Source organism: Halichoerus grypus, chromosome 5, assembly GCF_964656455.1.
Source record: "Halichoerus grypus chromosome 5, mHalGry1.hap1.1, whole genome shotgun sequence".
NCBI classification, from domain to species: Eukaryota; Metazoa; Chordata; class Mammalia; order Carnivora; family Phocidae; genus Halichoerus; species Halichoerus grypus.
Genome location: NC_135716.1, coordinates 109,168,396 through 109,189,418, shown reverse-complemented (window position 1 = coordinate 109,189,418; position 21,023 = coordinate 109,168,396). Strand labels below are relative to the sequence as shown.

General features: G+C 39.2%; 1 long non-coding RNA gene across 3 annotated transcripts in view; it reads left to right on the top strand.

Annotated features, from left to right (window-relative positions):
• Positions 1–18,447: 18,447 nt before the first annotated feature.
• LOC144381896 (uncharacterized) overlaps positions 18,448–21,023 on the top strand; it is a 31,488-nt gene continuing 28,912 nt past the window's right edge. For all 3 annotated transcript variants that reach the window (XR_013448039.1, XR_013448037.1, XR_013448038.1), the window contains exon 1: positions 18,448–18,988. This is a non-coding gene — a long non-coding RNA (uncharacterized LOC144381896). The remainder of the gene's footprint in view (positions 18,989–21,023) is intronic.

Below are 21,023 nucleotides of genomic sequence, written 5' to 3'. Positions count from 1 at the left end.
CAGAACAAGCAATGAAACAAATTTTCATGAGTACTTTGGTACTTATTTCTATAACTGGTCATGAAACTACAGCTGATATTTATAACTTCTTCCTCTACTCCATTCTTTGCTTTTGGTCGGTACTTTCACTGGTCAAGGCTCTCTACCTAGTATGGTGGCCAAAACTTCATTTTGGAAGGATCTAACTCCTCAGTAGTTGAGTTGCTTATTAACTGTGACTATTGAACAAGAAATATTAAGAGGCAACCCAACAGAGAATTCCCTGGGCTCCTGACATAGTTCTTGTTGACCTCATTGTGTATCAGTAACCCAATTTTGCTGTAATAATCAGGATCAATCACCCCAGCCATTATGGGAACCTCTTTCTTTGCTTGTTGGTTTAGTATCATAAGGAGCCTAATATATTCAAGTGTCAATCTCAACTTCTAATTCATTTGAACCATTTTGTGTGCCCTGCTAGAAACATTCTTTCCATGGGAACTAAGACTGCCAAACCAGCATAGCCCAAGTTTACAGAGATGGGAATAAAAAATTCTGTGAGTGGATTATTAAATATAATATGGACAGAAATCCATCCTATTGTTATTCCTTGATTTCTGGACCCTTGTATTCTGGCAGTGGGACAAATACATCTTATACTGATCACTGATTCAAAGTACTTTTTTTTATCTTGTATGATAGCACCTCAACCTTTCAGAGTTTTGTCTCCCAGCTGGCCAAATAACAGTCTTTTGTAGGTCATTATGTTACTTTATAAAGCTAGTCAACTTCTGGGTGATTTGGTACATGGAAAGACCTATGAATTTCATAGTCATGAGCCCATTGCTACATTTCTTTTATTGTGAAATAAATATTTCACTTAGAAGTTATATTGTGGGGGCGCCTGGGTGGCTCAGTCGTTAAGCATCTGCCTTCGGCTCAGGTCATGATCCCAGGGTCCTGGGATCGAGCCCCGCATCGGGCTCCCTGCTCAGCCGGGAGGCTGCTTCTCCCTCTCCCACTCCCCCTGCTTGTGTTCCCTCTCTAGCTGTCTCTCTCTCTGTGTCAAATAAATAAATAAAATCTTCAAAAAAAAAAAAGCTATATTGTGCTCTCACAATGTCTATAATATTGTGGTTGGTAGTATTATAGGAATTCATATCCAAAATAAGTATTTTATGAAGACAAATTGCTGGCCCTTCCACTAGAGAAGAGATCCAATGTGATTAGCCACTAGGCAGCTGGTATCTCCCAGGAAGTGAGGCCCTACTGGTGGCTCAGCATTGATCTCTGTTCATAGCAGGTTAGGCTCTTGGCAGTGATAACAGCAAGGTCAATATTGGTGAGAGAAATTTTATGTTGCTGAGCCCATGTATAACTTCCATCCCTGCTGCCATATTTGCTTTGTAGAAGAGCCCACTGAGCAAGCACTGGGGAAAGAGAGGGACTGATGTCTACAGAATGAGTCAACCTGTCCATTTGATCAATGAAGGCTTTCTCCACAGTGGTTGCCCTTTGATAAACATCACATGGGACACAAATATCCTCATATTTTGTGCTCATCCCGAGGGGTCCATTCACATATCTCTGCCCCAGATCTCCTTGTCATTAGTCTTCTGATCTCATTCTTTCAAAGTGACTGATTTCCTGGCCAATCCATTAGTCACTGCCCATGAAATACTGTAGATCTACACCATGGACATTTCTTTACCTAGACAAAGTAGACGGCCAGAAGTACTGCTCAAAGTTCTGCCCACTGAGAAGATTTCACTTTCACCTTTCAGAGACACTGTAGACTGGAATGGTAATTGCTGAAGCATATTTTGAAGAACCATCCATATCCCATGCCTGAGTTCTTTCTTCCTCAGTTAACAAGTTATGAGTACTCCCCATGACACCAAGAAGAAGCTGTGCAATAGTTGCTATAGGCATCTGAGCCACTTGATGATGTAGCTTGCCTGAGCCTTCAGGACCTGCTTGAGCTTGATCTTGTACACATCACTTCATTGTACATACTCAAGATTTCATGGATGAAATAATACCCATTTCATGATATAGGTAGCTCGGGTCACATGGTCAGTTGGTATTCCACAGTCAAGTGTTCAATCTCATCCAAGATCTAGGAACAAGCTAGGAGCTCTTTTTCAAGAGACTGATAATTATACGTAAAAGAGAGCATGGCTTTGATTTAAAACCCCAAGTTCAATTGTGCTTGTGAGGGGCTCTACATAGCATCACCACAGGCCATAACTACGTTGACCTTCACTGGGTCTTCTGGGTTGCAAGGTCCACACAGCAAGGCAGCTCGTACTGCAATTGGGATCTGTAGCCTTTTCTTGCTCTGGGCCCCACTCAGAACAGGCAACTCCATGGGTTAATCATCAAATGGGGCAGAAAATCACATTCAAATACAAAATATATCGCCTCCAGGATCCAAAGATGCCTAGAAAGCATTGTACTTTAGTGGCAGACGTATAAGGGGAAGCAACATGGGATATCCTGGCATATACCTGGAAACACTGGAGCCCCAAAAACTTCATCATGCTGATGGGCTTCTGAATTTTTATGGGTTTTTATCTCCCTCTTTTGGATAAGGTATTTAGAGTACTTGCTACTTTCTGTTCACCAGGTCTAATCGGCCTGATGTTCAGAGGGATGTTAAAATGAACGAAGTCCTTGAATACTGAATTATGACCCAGAGCCAGAGAGCTGACATAGTCCCAAAGTAAAATATAGTCATGAAGTAAAAGTGTCAGGCTGTATTTGCTAGGTAAAAACAGACTGCTTCTAGTGGGCTTTACAAATTGATATCGAGAAAAAGCATTTGCCAGATCCAGAGCTGGATACCAAGTACTCAGGGCTATGTTGATTTGCTGCAGGATAAGACCACATCTGGAATAGCAATTATGATTGGAGTCAATTACCTACCTAAATTTGATATTCTACAGCCATTCTCTGAGACCCATCTGCTTCTGCCAAGCCCAACTGGTGAGTTAAGTGGGGATGTTATAGGAATCGCACTTGGAAAGGACAGAACATGGTCCTGGAATGATGGAGAAAAAAAATTAAATTTTGCTCCTACCTAACATCATAACCAAGATTAATTCCAGATGGATTAGAGACCAAAATGTGAAAGACAAAAATATTTTAGAAGAAAATACAGAAGCATATTTTCTTGACCTTCAGATCCTAGTGTTAAACAGGACACAAAAGTAACATCTTGATGGGAAAGATTGGTAAATTGGACTCCATTAAAATAAAACACTTCTGTTCATCAAAAGATATCATTAAAGATCATGGAAGGGTAAGCCACAGTATGGGAAAAGGCATTTAACATTTAGTTGATACAGGGCTCATTTCCAGAATATTAACAAATACACAACCCGATAGAAAAATGGACAAAAGAATCTTGAATAGATACCTCACAACTGAAAACATGCAAATGGCCAAAACAGTATGCAAAGTTGCTCAATGTCATTAGTAATCAGGGGGAATGCAAATTAAAACCACAATGATACCACTAGCTACCCACTAGGCGAGCTAAAATTTAAAAGTTGGATAATAACAAGAGTGGACAAAGAGGTGAAGCAAGACCAACACTGACATACCCTTGGCAGGAGTATATATTGACCCAACTACTTCGAACAAACAGTTTGATACAATCTAGAAAAACTGACAATTCCATATCCTATAACCTAGCATTTCCGCTTCTAGGTATATACCTCACAGAAACATGTGCATAAATGTGTGAGGTTACCCCTACAAGAATGTCCATAACAATATTATTTTTACTAGCCCAAATGAAGCAACCCAAACATCCATCAACACAATGGATAAGTAAATTGTGGTATACTCATGGCAATGGAATACGATAGAGCAACCTCAGTGAGTGAAGTATAACCACATAGAACAACGTGGATTCCTTTTATAAAAGCAAGATTGCACAAATGAAGTAAACACAAAAGAACATGTACCATATAATTCTAAAAGTTCAAAAGCAGGCAAATGACACTCAATTACAGATGCATACTCACCCGCTAAAACTAAAAGACAAGCAAAGAGTTGCTATAGGCATCTGAGCCACTTGATCATGTAGCTTGCCTGAGCCTTCAGGACTTGCTTGAGCTTGATCTTGCATCAAGTCAGCGTGGCAGTTACCTGTAGGGGGGAAGAATGGAATTGTGGTTGAGGTTGCATATAAAGACTTTTTTGGGGGGTTTTTTCTGCAGGGGGAGATGGCTATGTTCTACTTCCTGACCAGGTGCTCATTTCTCAGACATTTCCTTGGAGTCATTCATTAAGCTCTACTCTTACTTTATTGTATATTTCTATATTTTTTCTTCTATAAAGGTGGGCTTGGCTTTTAAAAATGCCAGAGTTTTTACAGTATTTTTAGTAAATAAGAAAAATATTGAAGGTAATTCTTAAATCTTTGTAAGTAATAGCAATTTCTCCAATCTTAAAGCTTGGCTCAGCCACATAGAAAATTTGGAAGGCAGGTGCAGAAGGATAGGCTATTTTAAGTAGAGTTGTTAGGGCAATCTTCTCTAAGCTTTGAACCAATACCTGAATGAAAGGGACCAAGCCGGGGAAAAGTAGGCAGCAGAGAGTTCCAGGCAGTAGGAACTCTAAAGTGCAGAAGACCCGAGGCCTGAAGGCACATGGCCTGTTTGAAATGGCTTCAGCTGAGCGAAGATTGCTGCTGCAACAGAAGCCGTACACCTGCCTTCACATGCCAAATGGTCTCCGTCTTACTTCAGGTACGCTAACTTTATGAGCCTTCTGCTTGTGAGAATTATTTTTGACCGCTTAATTTGCTATTTTCCACTTATTTTTATACAAAAGGGAAAATGCAACATTCAAATACTTGTACACATAGAGCTATATAGGATGAAGATGTTAACAATTTTGGAATTGTGGTACGATAGCTTAATTTGTCAGTTGATGCACGGATGTCTGAATTTGATAAACGAAAAACTGCATTTCCAGTGTCACTGCTATAGAATGCGTAGGACAGAAAAATGAATTTGAAATAAACAGATTAAAAATAGGAGCAATTCCCCCATATTATGACAGACAAAAATGTCTACAGATGGTAAAACTGCCTGTGATGTACAAAAATGATCAAGAAATGAGAAAAGTTGGGGAATGGAATCTTCATTTTTGATCACTTTGTCATTTCAGCCAATCTAATGCCTAAGTCAGTTTGCTTTCCACCATTTGGTTTGGGACTAGATTGCTTTTTTTCCAAACAACCTGGATCATAGATTTCAATTTCTTCAGATCACCTGAAGTGATGTTGCTTTTCTCCTTCCGTCCCTCTTGGAGTAGTCAGGGTTCTCCAGAGAAACAGAGCCAATGGGGTATATATATTGACTTATTTTAAGGAATTGGCTCATGGAGGCTGGCAAACCCCAAATCTGCGGAATGAGCTGGCAGGCTGAGACTTAGTAAGGGCGGATGTTGTAGTTTGTGTCGAAGGCCGTCAGCGTGGAGCCCCAGGGACGAGCCAGTGATGCAGCTGAAGTCTGTAGGCAGTCTCCTGCCAGGATTCCCTCTTGCTTGGGGGAGGTCAGCCTTTTGTTCTATTCCCATTTTCAATGACTGGATGAGGTCCACCCACAGTATGGAGGGCAATCTGCTTTCTTAAAGTCCCCCGATTTAAATGCAAATCTCACCCTCACAGGACTACCCAGAATGATGTCTGGCCAAATATGCAGGCAATGTGGTGCAGCCAAGTTGACACATACAATTAGCCAACACACCTCTCAAGAAGCCATCCGTAGCTTTGCTTTTGGAGGAGAGGAATGTGGCTTTCAGTTCATAGCTGCTTAACTCACTGTGGTCTCTTCTTACCATGTACCAAGGCTACAAAACATTAAAGACCGATATGAATCTGTAGTAGCATTGGTAAGAAAGATACCGTTTACAAAACAAGTTAACTTGACAAACTGTAGTTTTCTTTGGCCTGAATGGCTCCGCTTGAGTCAGAACTGGCCACAGTAATAAATTCCACAAAAAGCTACGTTTCTACTAGCCTGGGAGTATAAAAAATGTAGACTCAGAGATGTATATTGATTTTTTTTTTTTTTAAAGTGAACTCACCTGCTTTGGGACATCTTTCTAGAGCTCTAAACTTGTGTTTGCTCAGTTCATTGTTATGAGGTATTATTAGGAGGGAATTCTGGAATTGTATTCCTTTTTTTGTGAACTCCAACCTAGTTTTTTGCTGATGTGTTTGACAATCCTGTTTCTCCATCACGGGGGGAAGATTAGCCTCTGCTAATCTTTAGCAATAGACCTTTATTGCAACTAGGAAAGCTGTGTTGCAAAGTGCTAGTGATTTCCAAATTTCCATGCATGGAGTTTTTCACTTCTTTGTTACTTGGGAATTTTATCCATTTGCATATCATCTTTCTGTGGCTGTGGCTCAAGTTTACCCCTCAGATCCTGACTTCTCCCCTGAACTCTACACACCCATTTCTAACTGCCTGATGTTACAACCTAGATGTCCTGCCAACACCTTAAATCCACTATGATTAAAACAAATGATCCCATTTTTGTTGTTGATATTGTTACCAAAACTGTCACTGGGCTCCCACGATTAATCTTGGATTTTCCATTGACTTCTTCCTCACTTCTTTGCATCCAATTAGCTGCCAAATCTAGATCCTACTGATTCTTATATTCTCCCATCTTTTCCATTCTCACGGATACACTGTATGTCAGGTTCTTTTTTTTTCTGGCCAGGACTATTGGAAGTCTCCAATCTAGTATGCTCATCTCTGTTCTCCCCCTGACCCATCCGATACATTGATAATCCCTCATATAAAACTTGGGGTCAGATGTGTTTCAGAATGCAGATTTTTCTTTTCCATTGTTGGAGTTTTAGAAAGGTAATGTGGAGAAGATACTTTATGTTACAAAGTCTCCCTAATGGGGACTGGGGTAATGTCCTGTAGTCAAATCTTGTTTTTCTGCAGTGAAGTGTATGAATATTCACTTTAAGCAGGATAAATAAAAAGTATAAATGGTCTTGTATTGTTGATGTTAAACTTTAATGCCAAATGAGTTCAGATAAGATTGGCTTTTGCCTCCAGGCAGAGTATCAAAAAAGAACCAAAACAACGTCCTGCATTTTTGATTTTTAGAACTTTTGCTTTTGGAATTGTGGAAAAGACTTCGTAGATCTGGACTAGGCAAATCTTCCTCAGGTAACCCTATCACTCCCATTTCCTACTGGGTGAGTTGTAAACTCTTCACTCTGCTATTTTCAAATATCTTCTCAATTTGACCACAAAGCATTGTTTTCTGGTTTTATCTTCCACTTATCTTCTACATATCCTTTTGACCTACCTAAACTGGTTAATACTTCTTATTTTTTCTTCTGTGTATATTCAGGCTCATCCTTCTTCCTGAAATGTCCTTTCCTCTTGTCCATTCTTCTGCCAACTATCTATTGATCTTTTTTCTGTTTTCAGAATGTTTCCCTCTATAAACTGTTTGATCAGTAATTGTTGTTTGGTCTAAATTCTTGTAGCAAGCTTTAATTTTCCCATATGGAAATGAGAATGATCCCACTTCCTTACCCCTTAGACTTGTCAGTGGATTAAATAATGTTACAAATGCACCTAGCATGGTGTTAGACCCATAGTAGGACTCAGTTGAGGTTAGTTCTTCCTTTTTCTTCTTCTGCTTTTTCTTCCTGCTTTTCTTTTTTTAAAGATTTTATTTATTTATTTGACAGAGAGAGACAGAGAGACAGAGAGACAGAGAGAAGCAGACTCCCGACTGAGTAAGGAGCCCGATGTGGGGCTCGATCCCAGGACCCTGGGATCATGACCTGAGCCAAAGCCAGATGCTTACCGACTGAGCCACCCAGGCACCCCTTCCTTGCTTTTTTCCTAGTATATTCTGTACTTCATGTTACAGTTTTAAATGTGCTTTTATTGTCCCCACTACTAGATTGGAAGTTTTCTGAGGGTAGAAACTTGCTTATTAGAAGCTCAGTAAATATTGAGTTATGTGAAATGAATACAGATGGTGTTGCTAGAGAAATTTCAACTCCTCCTTTGGATTCTGGAAAAGACTTATTTGTGTGTCTATGAATATACATTTAAAAACTCAAAACCAAACCAAACCTATGATCACAGGACCCATCTTGATGTTTAGTGTCATAATTTCTGTTTCAGGGGAATTCTGAATGTCCAGAGCCCCTGTAAGGGACACTGCCCACCCAGATCATGGCAAGCCTCAGGGCCTAGAGGAGCACGCTCTTTCTGGTACACTAACAGCAGCCATTGGGAGACCTAGTCAGAAACCAGTGGGCAGACTGACTAACACAGTTCTTCCGCACTGGTGAGATACAGTGCTCACTCGTACGGAGCCTGGATCGTGGGAGAGCATAGATTCTGTTCCTATGCTATTTCTTGGGGCCCACTGGAGGGTCCCGGGGCCCCCTCAGGGAGGGGAAGGTCTCTGAATACCACCTTTGCTTTTGTGCACTTGGTCCTTTCAGGTTGGTTGTGCTTATCTCCAGGCTCTGCTGTCTCTCTCCCAAAATTATCTCCTCTAAAATCCCTTTCGTCGCCCCCTCCCCTGCCCAGAGAATATTATGTCCCCGGGAAAGAGAAAAGCTAGTGGTGGTAGAGGTCACTAGGTGTTTACCTAATTTCCATTTAACCTCCTTTCTTAATAAATTTTTCTTAGTAAGTAATTTCTTAGTAATTTTTACCTGGGTACATTACTATCTAGAATAAAAATTATATTTTGCAGCTCCCCTTGAAGCTAGTTATGGCCATAAGACTAAATTCAGAGTAAAGGAAAGTGCTGTGTGACTTCCAGGAAGGCTCTTCAAGGTGCTGACTCACTCTGAGCCGCGCCTTGGCGCTTCCTCCCTTTGCCGCCTGGACAGTGGACACAGTGGCTGAAAGGCCAGTGGCAATCTTGGATGACAAGGAGAGCTTGAGGGTGAAAATGGAGCTGAAAATAAGAGCTACCTTCTAAATGCTTTTTTAATGTCAAAGAATATACCTTTTTGGCTTTCGGCCCCATCTTCAGTTTTCTATCATATGCCATCCAATCCAGCCCTGAAGGATCTGAAGATTGAACCCTAGTAAAATAATAGAAGCTAAAACGTGACTGATTATGAATTAGTCCAGATCCCTTAGTTATGGCTTCAGTTTGTTGCCTGGAGTTCTTAGAAACCTAGATTTTCTTAATTCGAAGTAAGATTTCAAAACATGTAGCCTAAGAATTTCATTCTTTTGTTTACCTGTGTTCAGCTTCAACGGCCATTTCCTGTCGTTAGAGGAGGTGGGAGGCCCAAGCTGTTTGGGCTGGGTAAGGGACACAGGAACGTGTGAGGGGGAGCGCGTGTGCGAAATACCATCCCGCATCATCTCCTATAGATAAATATGCTTTTACTGTTTTCAGGGAAATATCACCTTGGCACATTTGTAGTTTATGTTCCCACATTTTAATAAAGTACACATCAATTTGGTGTGCTTTTGTTTTTTTTAAGATTTTATGTACTTGTTAGAGAGAGAGCGAGCGTGCGCACACAAGCAAGGGGAGCTGCAGGCAGAGGGAGAAGCAGACTCCCGGCTGAGCAGGGAGCCCAATGCAGGACTCGATCCCAGCACCCTGGGATCATGACCCGAGCCAAAGGCAGATGCTTAACCAACTGAGCCACTCAGGCGCCCCAATGTGTGGGCTATCGTTTTTGTTGTTATCATCTTTCTGTTTCCCAGAATTATTACTAATAATTATTGGAAATTTACATGGTGCTAATATCTCCAGTCGACCTAAATGACTTAAGCTTTTTGTTTGGAGTTTTCCAGAAGACACAGATTCCTATGAAAATAACACGCAGGGAAAAAAAAATGGAGAGAAATCTGCAGATTTAATTTTTGCTCACTTCTTGGTTTTCTTTAAGCCCACGGCTGGATTTACATCGTCAGCCCACATAAATGTGAATTCCCAAGAAATCCAAGTAGAAAGAGAATAGAAAGAAGGGCAGAATGTATTTGATTTCTTTATGGCTTGAGCTTTGTTCTAGGCCCTCAAGTATGAAGGTCTTTATATCTATTTATAAATCATCCATGTAAATCTGTGTATGAACCCACTCCATGCACCAGGGAGGATCTCAGTTAACTTGGATGAATAAGGTTCCCCATGATCCAAAGGTCAGTTCCAAGGCTCTTTTGGAAACATTTTAGAGATGAAAACATTTTAACGATGTTTTGCACTCATCTGATGAACAGAATGGATTGAACATGATCTAAGCTCGTTGCATGGGGGTCGTCACTAACAGCCCGGACTCCAGCCTCTTGCAATATAAGAAAGCTGGGTCCTGGTCTATCGAGGTGAAAGAGACTCAGCTTCCACTTCTACTGCATGGACCCCATTGCCCTCACGTTCCTGCAAGTGTCGGTTCCTCCTTTTTCTTTCTGCTCCTTCTGCTCCATTTCCCCTCTGTCTCTTTTTCCTACTCACCATTTCTGATGCTTCCCTTAATCTCTACCATCACAGAGATTGGCTGCTTATTGATTTCTTTCCTCTCTTCTTTTTTTTTTTTCCCCTTTTCCCGTTTGCTGTCTCTTTTCTCCCTTTCTTACCACTTCCTCCAAATTTTATGACTTTAGGGTATCAGGGCTTAGGTTTTAGAGCCATCATCATCCAATGAGAGTGACAGCCAATCACAATGTGTCTTCTTAAACTTCAACTCTTTTTTTCTTTTTGTTATTTCCACTCACTCACAGTTGCAGGCTTCGCAAATTCTTTTTAGGCTCATAGTTTGTTCCTGAAGGTTGACAGTGTTTGACTGCTTGACTGGGGTATCATGTATATAGAAGTCATAGACCTTAGAACTAGGAAGTTCTAGGAAGAGTTAAAAAGATAGTTTAATCCAATTCCTTTTTTTTTTTTTTTTTTTTTTTTTTAAGCAGGGTACTGAAGTAAGTAACTTACCTAAGAGCATTCATACGTCTGGTAGCAAAACTAGGACTAAGACATAGGCCTATACATCTTCATTTGGAAGAGAATTATATTAGCTCCTTAGTCCTATATATAATACAAGGAGACCTCAAGGAGCCAAGCAAACAATTATTGTCCAATAGCTACAGTCTCCAGGGAAATATCTGCTCCATTCTGTTCTGGTGCTTTAGAGAGGAGAGAGACTCTTTATTCTTGAGTTGTAAAATTATCCTTAAATATATACTCATGTATACATTGTAAGATCATAGGGTTTCTTCACAAATGAAAGCTGTTTTCTTATGATTGCAATTATTTATGTCTGAACAGAATGTACATGACCCAATGCCTGAAACTTGCTTCATACATATTGGGTGTTTTTAACAGCTAAATGACTCTTTTTAGTCGGGAATAAGCACTGAGTATCACAGTCTTATATTTATTTAAAAAAAACAAACTTAAAAACATCTTGCTATTAGAGAAATGAGCATACAATAAAAATCTTTTACATTGCATTTGCATATTTCACCTTCTCTAGAAAAGTAGAATCTGAGACTTAGAGAGAAACGTGGAGTTTTTGCTCAACTCCCTACCCAGTGCAGGAATTTTTAAAAGCTGTAATTCTGACAGATAGCCAACGTCTGCTTGAAAACCTCCGGAGCCGGTATCACCCTTATGAGGCAGCTGTTACTGTTACTGGACAGCACGAGTGCATAAGAAGTTCCTTCTTGCACTGAGTCAGAATCTGCCTTCTTTAACTTCCAGCTTTTTATCCTAGTTCTGGCCTCTGGAGCAACACAGAATTAGTATACGATTTTCTCCATGACAGCCCTTCAAATATTTGAAAGCAGATATTATACCTTTTCTTATTCTTTGCTTCCCAAGTTGCTTGAATAATTTATCAAAAATTATAGCTTCTCCTATTCACCTGGACATTTGCCTTTCATTACATCCTAATTGGTCAAAGTCCCTCTTAAAACGTGGCACCTGGAATTGAATTCTATATTATAGATGTGGTTTAACTAGCTAGAAATCCAATAGAACTGTCATGGGTAGTGATCTGTGGGTAGAAATTTCTCACGGAAGCATCCTAAGTCCCTTAAAAGAAGGTGGCTTATATGAAAACACTCAGTAAACTGTAAGGTGCTTTATAAATGAAAAGCTTTGTTACATTCCATTTAAAAATACAAAAAATAATCAAAGAGTTTTTTTCCCCTGTCATTAACAACGTTGATTTCAACCTTTGGGTTTACAGAGTTAGCAAAGAGGCTGCTATTTTTTCCTGGGTAAAAGTGTGAAGACAATTTTAAACTTAGCCATTATGTTGTGGTACTGGTTGAACAAGTTTTAAATAATCAAGTCTCTTTGGAACATGATTTTTTTTTTTAAGTGTATGATAAATGTCATTTTTAACCTGTGCATACTTATTTAATGAGACAAAAGCAGAATCTCCTATTGACAAGGCATTTTAATAAGTGGAAGCATTTTCACATTCAAAGTAAAGTTTTAAATATACAATCTGTGTTTCTTCCATTTTAAAATATAAATTTTAAACTTCCATTCTACACATTTCTTTTTTAAATTTTGAGTAAAGTGGTTTATGGTTTAATATTGTCATCTAACCATTCATTCTCATTTGCTGAGTATTGATTATGTGTTAAGAACTTGAAAAAGACATTAATAAATTGTTTATCCTTCTTTCTTCACTAACCCTAGGAGACTTTTGGAAAGAATAACTTTTTATCTAAAATGCATGGCATGGGGCGCCTGGGTGGCTCAGTTGGTTAAGCGACTGCCTTCGGCTCAGGTCATGATCCTGGAGTCTCGGGATCGAGTCCCACATCAGGCTCCCTGCTCAACAGGGAGTCTGCTGCTCCCTCTGACCCTCCTCCCTCTCATGCTCTCTGTCTCTCATTGTCTCTCTCACAAATAAATAAAATCTTAAAAAAAAAAAAAAATTAAAAAAAAAAAAAATAAAATGCATGGCATGAATTTACATCTTGAACATTCTGACTAAGGGTTTAATGCACTGCTAAATGGGATAATCTCAAAACTAGCAGTAGCAGGTTACAGTTGGTAAATATAAATGTGTGTAAATATAAATGCAAAATAAAAATATGAAACCCAAATGGGATAAAGGGAATGATGGGGAGCCCAGCACACTCCCTGGCACATAGCAGATTCTTAATCAACATTGGCCTCATGAATACTGCCTATTAGGGGAGGATTATTTCTAATCAGGCAGTGAGCCTGGTGTGACAGCTGGAGGTTGAGTCCTGTAGATTGATGTGCCATTGCTCACATGAGTAAGACACATTAGAGACTGTACTGTATTTTAAGACCTCATATCTCTTTCATTGAACATTATTTCTTGGTTAAGAGAAATTACTACATTTTCTAAAACATGACAGTGTTGTGGTGGTTATAGTTTGATTTACAACATATGTCAAATACTCTAAAGAGCATAAATTATTTAAAAATACATAAGTACTCAGAATAAAAATCGGTTGTTCTGTACTGTCCATACTGGAAAGAAATTTATTAAAGAAAATAACCCAGTAAATCACTTCCAAGGATTATAGTATTCTGATAGCATTCTGAAAAGTCAGAATTCTGGAAAATCATCCATTTGTTGGTACATTTTTTTAAAAAATTGTGTAATTTAGTAATTCTTTTTTCTTTTTACAATCCTGGTGACTGAGGGCATGTAAATTGGAGAGGACTGCTTTGTAAAATTGGATTTGGAGTCACATAATTTAAATTTATATTATTAGGTCCAAAATTTCTCTTTCTATTGGATTTTCTTTCTTTTTAATAGTTAAAAAAAATGTACAAATAGGTGATCCTTTCTAGAGAAAGACTGCGTTCTTTTTATATTTTGTACACTTAATCTTCCAAAGCTAGGTATTATTTGATTAAACATACAATTTATAGTTATACATAGACTGAGGAAAAATAAATATTCTAGTAGCATCTAGTTGTTACTGTTTTTGGCTATATGGATGTGTGGGCTTTTGTACCAATATTAGTGTTTTCTACACCTCATAGTATTTTCCTCCAGCAAGGAACTGTCTCTTTGCTGAGAAGGAAAAAAAAACAACAACAAACTTGCTTACAAAATGAGGCCATTTTGCATATTAATTAGGAGGTCTTTGAACTCAGAATAAAATCCGTTAACGCTTTGGGTATGGAACAATTATGCACTCGAGGACTTTGATTTTATGCTAATAATGCGACAAGCTTTACATTTTTCTTTGTTTTGTTTGCATTCCCTAAAGATAATTTAATGCAAATAATCCATCCATATACCGCATAGAGCGTGTGGGATGGTTTCCCTATAGTTAAGATTGTATCAGCACTCCCATTATAAATCTCTATTACCCATGGTTTATAATTTAATTGAAAAAACCCACTGCAGGCAGAAACTCAACACTTAGGGTTTCAGGCTAAAAGCAATATTTCTCTTTTTAAAAATTGCCTCCTCTCTTTAATTTCATAGTTAATGGAAATGTAAGAAGGATCATCCTGGAGCTGATTTTGAACAAAGCCAAACAGATCATTGTCTATAACTAAAATAATTTCTAAATAAAAGTAGTTGATATCTTATCATTGGCCTAATACTACAACATTTAACTAAACGAGAAGAGACCACAATGGAATCTGCTTATCCTTTCTCTACACAAAAAATACATACAAGGAGAACAAGAAAATTCTGTAAGACCAGATATCTATAAAATATATGTTTAACAGTATGGTCTGAGGCATTACATTTTTATTTGGTTTCCAAGTGCACACTTTGCGCCTTTCAGTAGATCTGGGCAAAGGCGGTGGAATCTGCTTTTTGTCAGATTGAGCTAGGAAGAGGGTGCAGGGTGGAGAGCCTCATGCTCTGGAATTCTTTACTTTGTCTGCCATATAAATCTTATCTTAAGTTTATGCTTCAATTATCTTGATGGGATTCAGGGGTTAATTAACAGGCCCAGCAGTTTCAACCTGCTTACACAGTAGAATTGGAAAAGATCAGTTTTTAGACACATGGTGGTTTTGTCATCAGCTTTTGAACCCAAATCCTGTAGTGTAGAAAGGTTAACCTGCCTGCCAGGTAATATGCATCTCCAATCAAGACTTCACCGTAGTTTTATCAACCCAGTGAGACAAAGAAACCGTGAGTTAGTTAGAACGAGATGTTCTCTATTTCCTGCAACCCATCAACCTTTTCCTATTTAATTCCTACTTGTAATGCTGCGTGTGAAATATATGCCATGATTACTTAACCCTAAGCAGACATCAGAAACTTGCTTAAAGATGGTCTGTCTCTGTCTTTGCAATGCATTGTGTTTCTAAATCAGTTGTCTTTGAGATCCTAAGGGCAATTATTGAGGACAATAACACAAACTCACATCTCATGGCACTTAGCAGTGCATAAAGGGCTTCAATATATCAAATACACACAACTGCTCAGAAGTAGATAAAGCAGGGGCACCTGGGTGGCTCAGTTGGTTAAGCATCTGCCTTCGGCTCAGGTCATGAACCCAGGGTCCTAGGATCCAGCCTGCATTGGGCTTCCTGCTCAGCGGGAAGCCTGCTTCTCCCTTTCCCTCTGCTGCTCCCCCTGCTTGGGCTCTCTCTCTGTGTCAAATAAATAAATAAAATCTAAAAAAAAAAAAAAAAAAATAGAGAAAGCAGAAGCTAAGAGATTAAGTTGTGGTTAGCACTCACAATCTGTCTTGTCTACTACTCGTTCTTCTGTGGCCCAGTGGCTCCTTAGTTCTCTTAGGGGAACTCATGTTTTTAACTTTGAGAAATAGGGTGTAGGGATACCTTGATGAGAATCCCCTGTACTTACTTGACATCTATTGTCAGAAACCATAAAGGAATTCACACAATGTCTAAGTCCAATTCTTAAAATATTCCATATTTGCTTAGATTTATAAATAAAAAACTTAGAGCCTAGGTAACATTCATATATATCTAAGCTACACAGTAAGTCGATGATGAAATAAAACAAGTATGGATTTACTGTTCCATCTCTCTGATTGAAATTATTTTTAATGTTGATATTTTGATTATATTAGAAACATCGCTTAAGTATAAAGGTTATGAGAAATTTTTTTCTGAACACACGTGATTGTACAGTCTTAAGAGATTTTTGAGAAAATAGTAGATAACTATTTTCCAAGGATGGTATAAATATAGTACTGGTAAAATGAAGCAGGGAATACACGAGGAAACTCCCTAGGGTTGCTGTGAATCTGGCAGTCCATATTTGTTATGTATAGTGAAAAGCAGATTATCTTCTGATATTTACAAAGATTCAAAGTTTTTTAGTTTCTGTTATAAGAATTTTAATAGATCATTCTTTACTCCTCACCCACATCCTTTTTTTCTTTCTCAAATTACTTTTTTTTTTAAAGATTTTATTTATTTATTTGACAGAGAGAGAAAGAGAGCACAGCAGGGGGAGGGGCAGGCAGAGGATGAGGGAGAAGCAGGCTCCCCGCCGAGCAGGCCGCCCGATGCAGGGCTCTATCCCAGGATCCTGGGATCGTGACCTGAGCTGGAGGCAGACGCTTAACCAACTGAGCCACCCAGGCGCCTCTCTTTAGATTACTTTTATAAACTTAGAATGTCATGCAGGATTTACTTCTAAACTTTTTATAACAAAAAAAGTTTTCTGCCCCCACTAGGTGTTGTGAATGATGTGTGATCTTGCGTTCAGGAACTCAACACTTTATGTAAGTGAATGGTCACTCCACGTGCCACTGAGAACCAATAACCGTTCCCTTCCCCTACCCTGTCCTGAGCAGATGTCATTAACTGGTGCATTCTTTACCTCTCCTCCCATTCCAGTACTACCCAGGTCCAACCCTACCCAGCTTCTAAGATCAGGTCAGTCAGGGTGGTATGGCTACAGACATTTTTTAGCTCCTTTATTGCTCTTCATTCCCCAAGATGAACTTGTGTGTGCTCTTCTATTTTCTTGCACGGAAATACTCTTGCTTGGGCCACCAGACACGTCCTAGTGGCAGCATGCAATAATTTTTAGGCAGTATTCGGATAGGTAGTGAAAGATCCTTGACAGATAATGTGTTTGGGATTTAGACCAGAGTTGGCAAAACTTTTTCTGTAAAGAACCAGATAGTAAATAGTTTAGGCTTCTCGGGCCACATGATCTCTCTCAACTCTACTCTGCCAATGTAGTGCGAAAGCCTGCAGAGAAGATGTAAATAAATGGGCAGGACTGTGTTCCAATAAAACATTACTGATGGACACTGAGATTTGAATTGCACATAATTTTTATGTGTCATACAGTATTCCTTTCCTTTGTTTCCACAGTTAAAAAGTGGAAAAACCATTCTCAGCTCGTGGGCCATAGACAAACGGGGGGCAGGTGGGATTTGGCCTACAGGTTATAGTGTGCTGACCTCTTCTTTAGAAAGACCTGAGTTTACACAGCAGCTCTCTTAGCTACTGGCTTTGTCTCCTTGGGTAAATTAGTTTACTTCTCTGCGTTTCAGTTTTGTCAGTAAAATGGGGACTGCACCAACTTCATGAAGTCTTTGTGAGCATTAAATTTGATAAGGTATGCAAAACATACAGAGAAGTAATTGTTAGTTGTAGTTTTTTTGTAAATAGTCACTATAAAAGTAATACAAATTGTTAAGTAATTAGTAATTAACTTAACCTGACATCTTTTCCTAAATTAATGTAGCTGGCCTCTCCTTTTTTTCTCAAAATGGAAACAGGTTTCTTATCATGATTAAAAGTAACACATGTTCTTTAAAAAAATAAAGTAATATGTGATGCCTGGGTAGCTCAGTCGGTTAAGCATCCAGCTCTTGATCTCAGCTCGTCTTTTTTTTTTTTTTTAAGATTTATTTATTTATTAGAGTGTGAGAGAGAGAGTGCATACGTGGTTGGGGGGGAGGGGCAGAAAGAATCTCCAGCAGATTCCCCACTGAATGCAGAGCCCAACCTGGTCTTGATCCCATGTCCCTGAGATCATCAGATCATGACCTGAGCTGAAACCAAGAACTGGACGCTTAACAAACTGAGCCACCCAGGTGCTCCTCAGCTCAGGTCTTGATCTCAGGGTTGTGAGTTCAAGCCCCAGATAGAGCTCCATGCGAGGCATGGAGCCTATTTAAAAAAAAAAAAAAAAAAGAGTAATATGGAAAATACAGAGATAAAAAAACAGTAAGAGAATAAGATCAACACATAGGGTTAATTCCACAGTAATCCTCTGATATAGGCACCATCACCTCTTTTATTTCATATATGAGGAAACTGGGAGTCAGAGGTATTAAGTAATTCGTCCAAAGTTATCATTTATATAGTATTTATTTGCCTTTTTGTTGTCCAGAAGAAAATTTCTATTTGGGGGAGATTGTGTTTCTTCTATCCCAAACATGTGGTTGTGGTAGAGTGGAGGCTAATCAAAATTCTCATGTCCTTTGGCCACAGAGTCAGGCATTTGTACCAGAAAGGGCCGATCATCATGCCCTTGGTCCTGTGGCTTACCATACGTTTCTGTCATGGTTGGCCATGTGATCCAGGCTTGTCCAAGCAGTGGCATTTTCTGGAAGAATTTCCAACTGAAGCACCAGGGAAACTCATTTCTCTCTGGCCTTGTGGCTTGAAGAAAGTACCTTTATCATTGTGTTTGGCCATGGATTGAACTTACGGTAACAGCTGGCCTGAGAGAATGAAGCCAACCAGAGGGAGCAGAGCTGGTAGCCTCTGGGAGGAGAGCAAGAGTGGATGGAGGGAAGAGAGAGAAGAACCTGATGAGGTTTGAGTCCCTGGATCCAGGTATTTCTGAAGGCAGACCTATCCCCCAGCTTCTCCATGGTTTGGTGATATGAGCCTTGATCAAAACTGTCTTCCTCAACTCAGTTTGATTTCCTGTCTTCTTTTTTTGCATTAAAAAAAATACTGAATGAGCAGCTAGAGTCAGGATGCCAACCCAGATCTGGCTGACCCTACAACCTTGAGCTTCCTTCCCAACCTTCCTTGGAGACAACCTCTGCTAATGGTTGGATATTTTTCTCACTGTTACTTCTTCTTTTTTTAATGACTAAACAAATATTATGGTATATGTAAATATTTAAATTTATGATATATGTTGCCAAATTATCATTCAATTTGGCTTTACTAATTTATACTTCCCCTAACACTTACATGCTAGATATCTTATGTTGCACCCTGGGGAGGGGGGTGCCCTCTACCTTTTCTACCCTGTTTTGTGCTCTGAGAGGCTCAGCTGGGAGTATAGGTCCCTTACCTTCAGGCTTCTGGTTGGGCTGGGTTGTCCAGGATGGGGGCTACCGGCAGGAGATGAAAAGGAAGGAGAATTCAGAGGTTCCGCTTCTCCTTGGCTCTTCCTGTGGTATTACGGAGGGCTGGCTGCCTTCCCAGACCTAAGGTTACAGTTCTCTCTGCTCCACTTTGTTTTTCTGCTTCTAGCCCTGGAGACTGCCCTCTTCCTTGTGGGTGCCCTCCACCCTGCTTGACACCCTTATGGATAACCCTTTTATTAAATGCTCTTCAAATTACCCAATTTGGGTGTGTTCTTAATTTCCTGTCTGGACTCTGAGTAATACCACTTGCAGAAGGGTGTCTTTTCCTTCCACATTTCATGTCAACATAGGATATTGCCCACGTTTTTAATCATTTCAGTTCTCATAAGGGGAAAATGGTATCTTGTTTTAATTTATATTTTTTTTTGATTATTATTGCATTTGAACATCTGTTCATATGTTAATTGGCTATTTGCATATTTCTCTTAATTGCTTGTTAATATTCTTTGCCCATTTTTCTTTTGGGTGATCTCTCTTTCTCTGTTTTAAATTCCTATTATGAGTGGAATATTTGTTCCTATTATATTTTCCAATTGATTGTTAGTATAAGTGAAAATTATTTCTTTCATATTTTGTTATTCCTCTAAACTCTCTGTTAGTTTTAATAGATGTTAATTCATTCTCTCAGATTTTCTAATATCATTTACAAAGAATAATAATGCTCTCTCTCCCTTTCTGATGTATGCCACATTTCTTTATCCCATTTCACTACACTGGCTAGATCCTCCAGAACACTCTTGGACAACAGGGGTGTCAGTGGGAATCTTTGTCTTATCACTGACTCTAACTCTACTTTTCCCAGAGTGTGCTTCACAGAACGTAAACACTGACATACCCCTTGAGAAAAGTTTAGACTGGTGTGGGAAGCACTACATATTCTTAGAGAGTCCCAATGCACATGAGCATATTAAAAGCTCTAAGTTGTTTGTTTGTTTGTTTTGGGGGGGGTTGTTTTTTTTGTTTTTTTTTTGGTCTTTGCCTAATATAGCTCCGGTACTGAATTTTATATAGTACATTATCAGCTTGGTAATTTCCATAGGTCCTGGAGGACCAAAATACAAACAAAATATTTTGTAATAATATAGCTAAACCACTGTGGTTTTATGCAAAAACTGAATTATTCCAAGGCTTCTTGATTATGTCTCTTCTCAATGCTTATTAGTATAGAAACATAAGCCACTGTATTGGGTGCCTGGGTGGCTCAGTTGGTTGAGCAACTGCCTTCAGCTCAGGTCATGATCCTGGAGTCCCGGGATCGAGTCCCGCATCAGGCTCCCTGCTCGGCAGGGAGTCTGCTTCTACCTCTGACCCTCCCCCCTCTCATGTGCTCTCTCTCTCCTCTCATCCTCTCTCTCAAATAAATAAATAAAATCTTTAAAAAAAAAAAAAAAAAAAAGAAACATAAGCCACTGTATTTTGAATGTAAGGGATCATATGAATCATCCACCACTTTGGTACATTTTACTCTCAAAAGAAACAGCCGAGATTAAAACACTAACTTAAATGGAAGGATGGGTGTCAGGAAATCGAGCTGGTTTCTCCCCATCTCTTTCTTCTCTGTTTTATGCACACACACTCACACAACCAACCAACCAAATGAATAAAACATTCCTACCAACAGACCTCAAGTTACCATTTTCTTTCATGTACAGGCTTCCTTATTAACCCTGTCTCCCTTCTTTCCAATACCTTTCCATTGTTCCTTCCTGC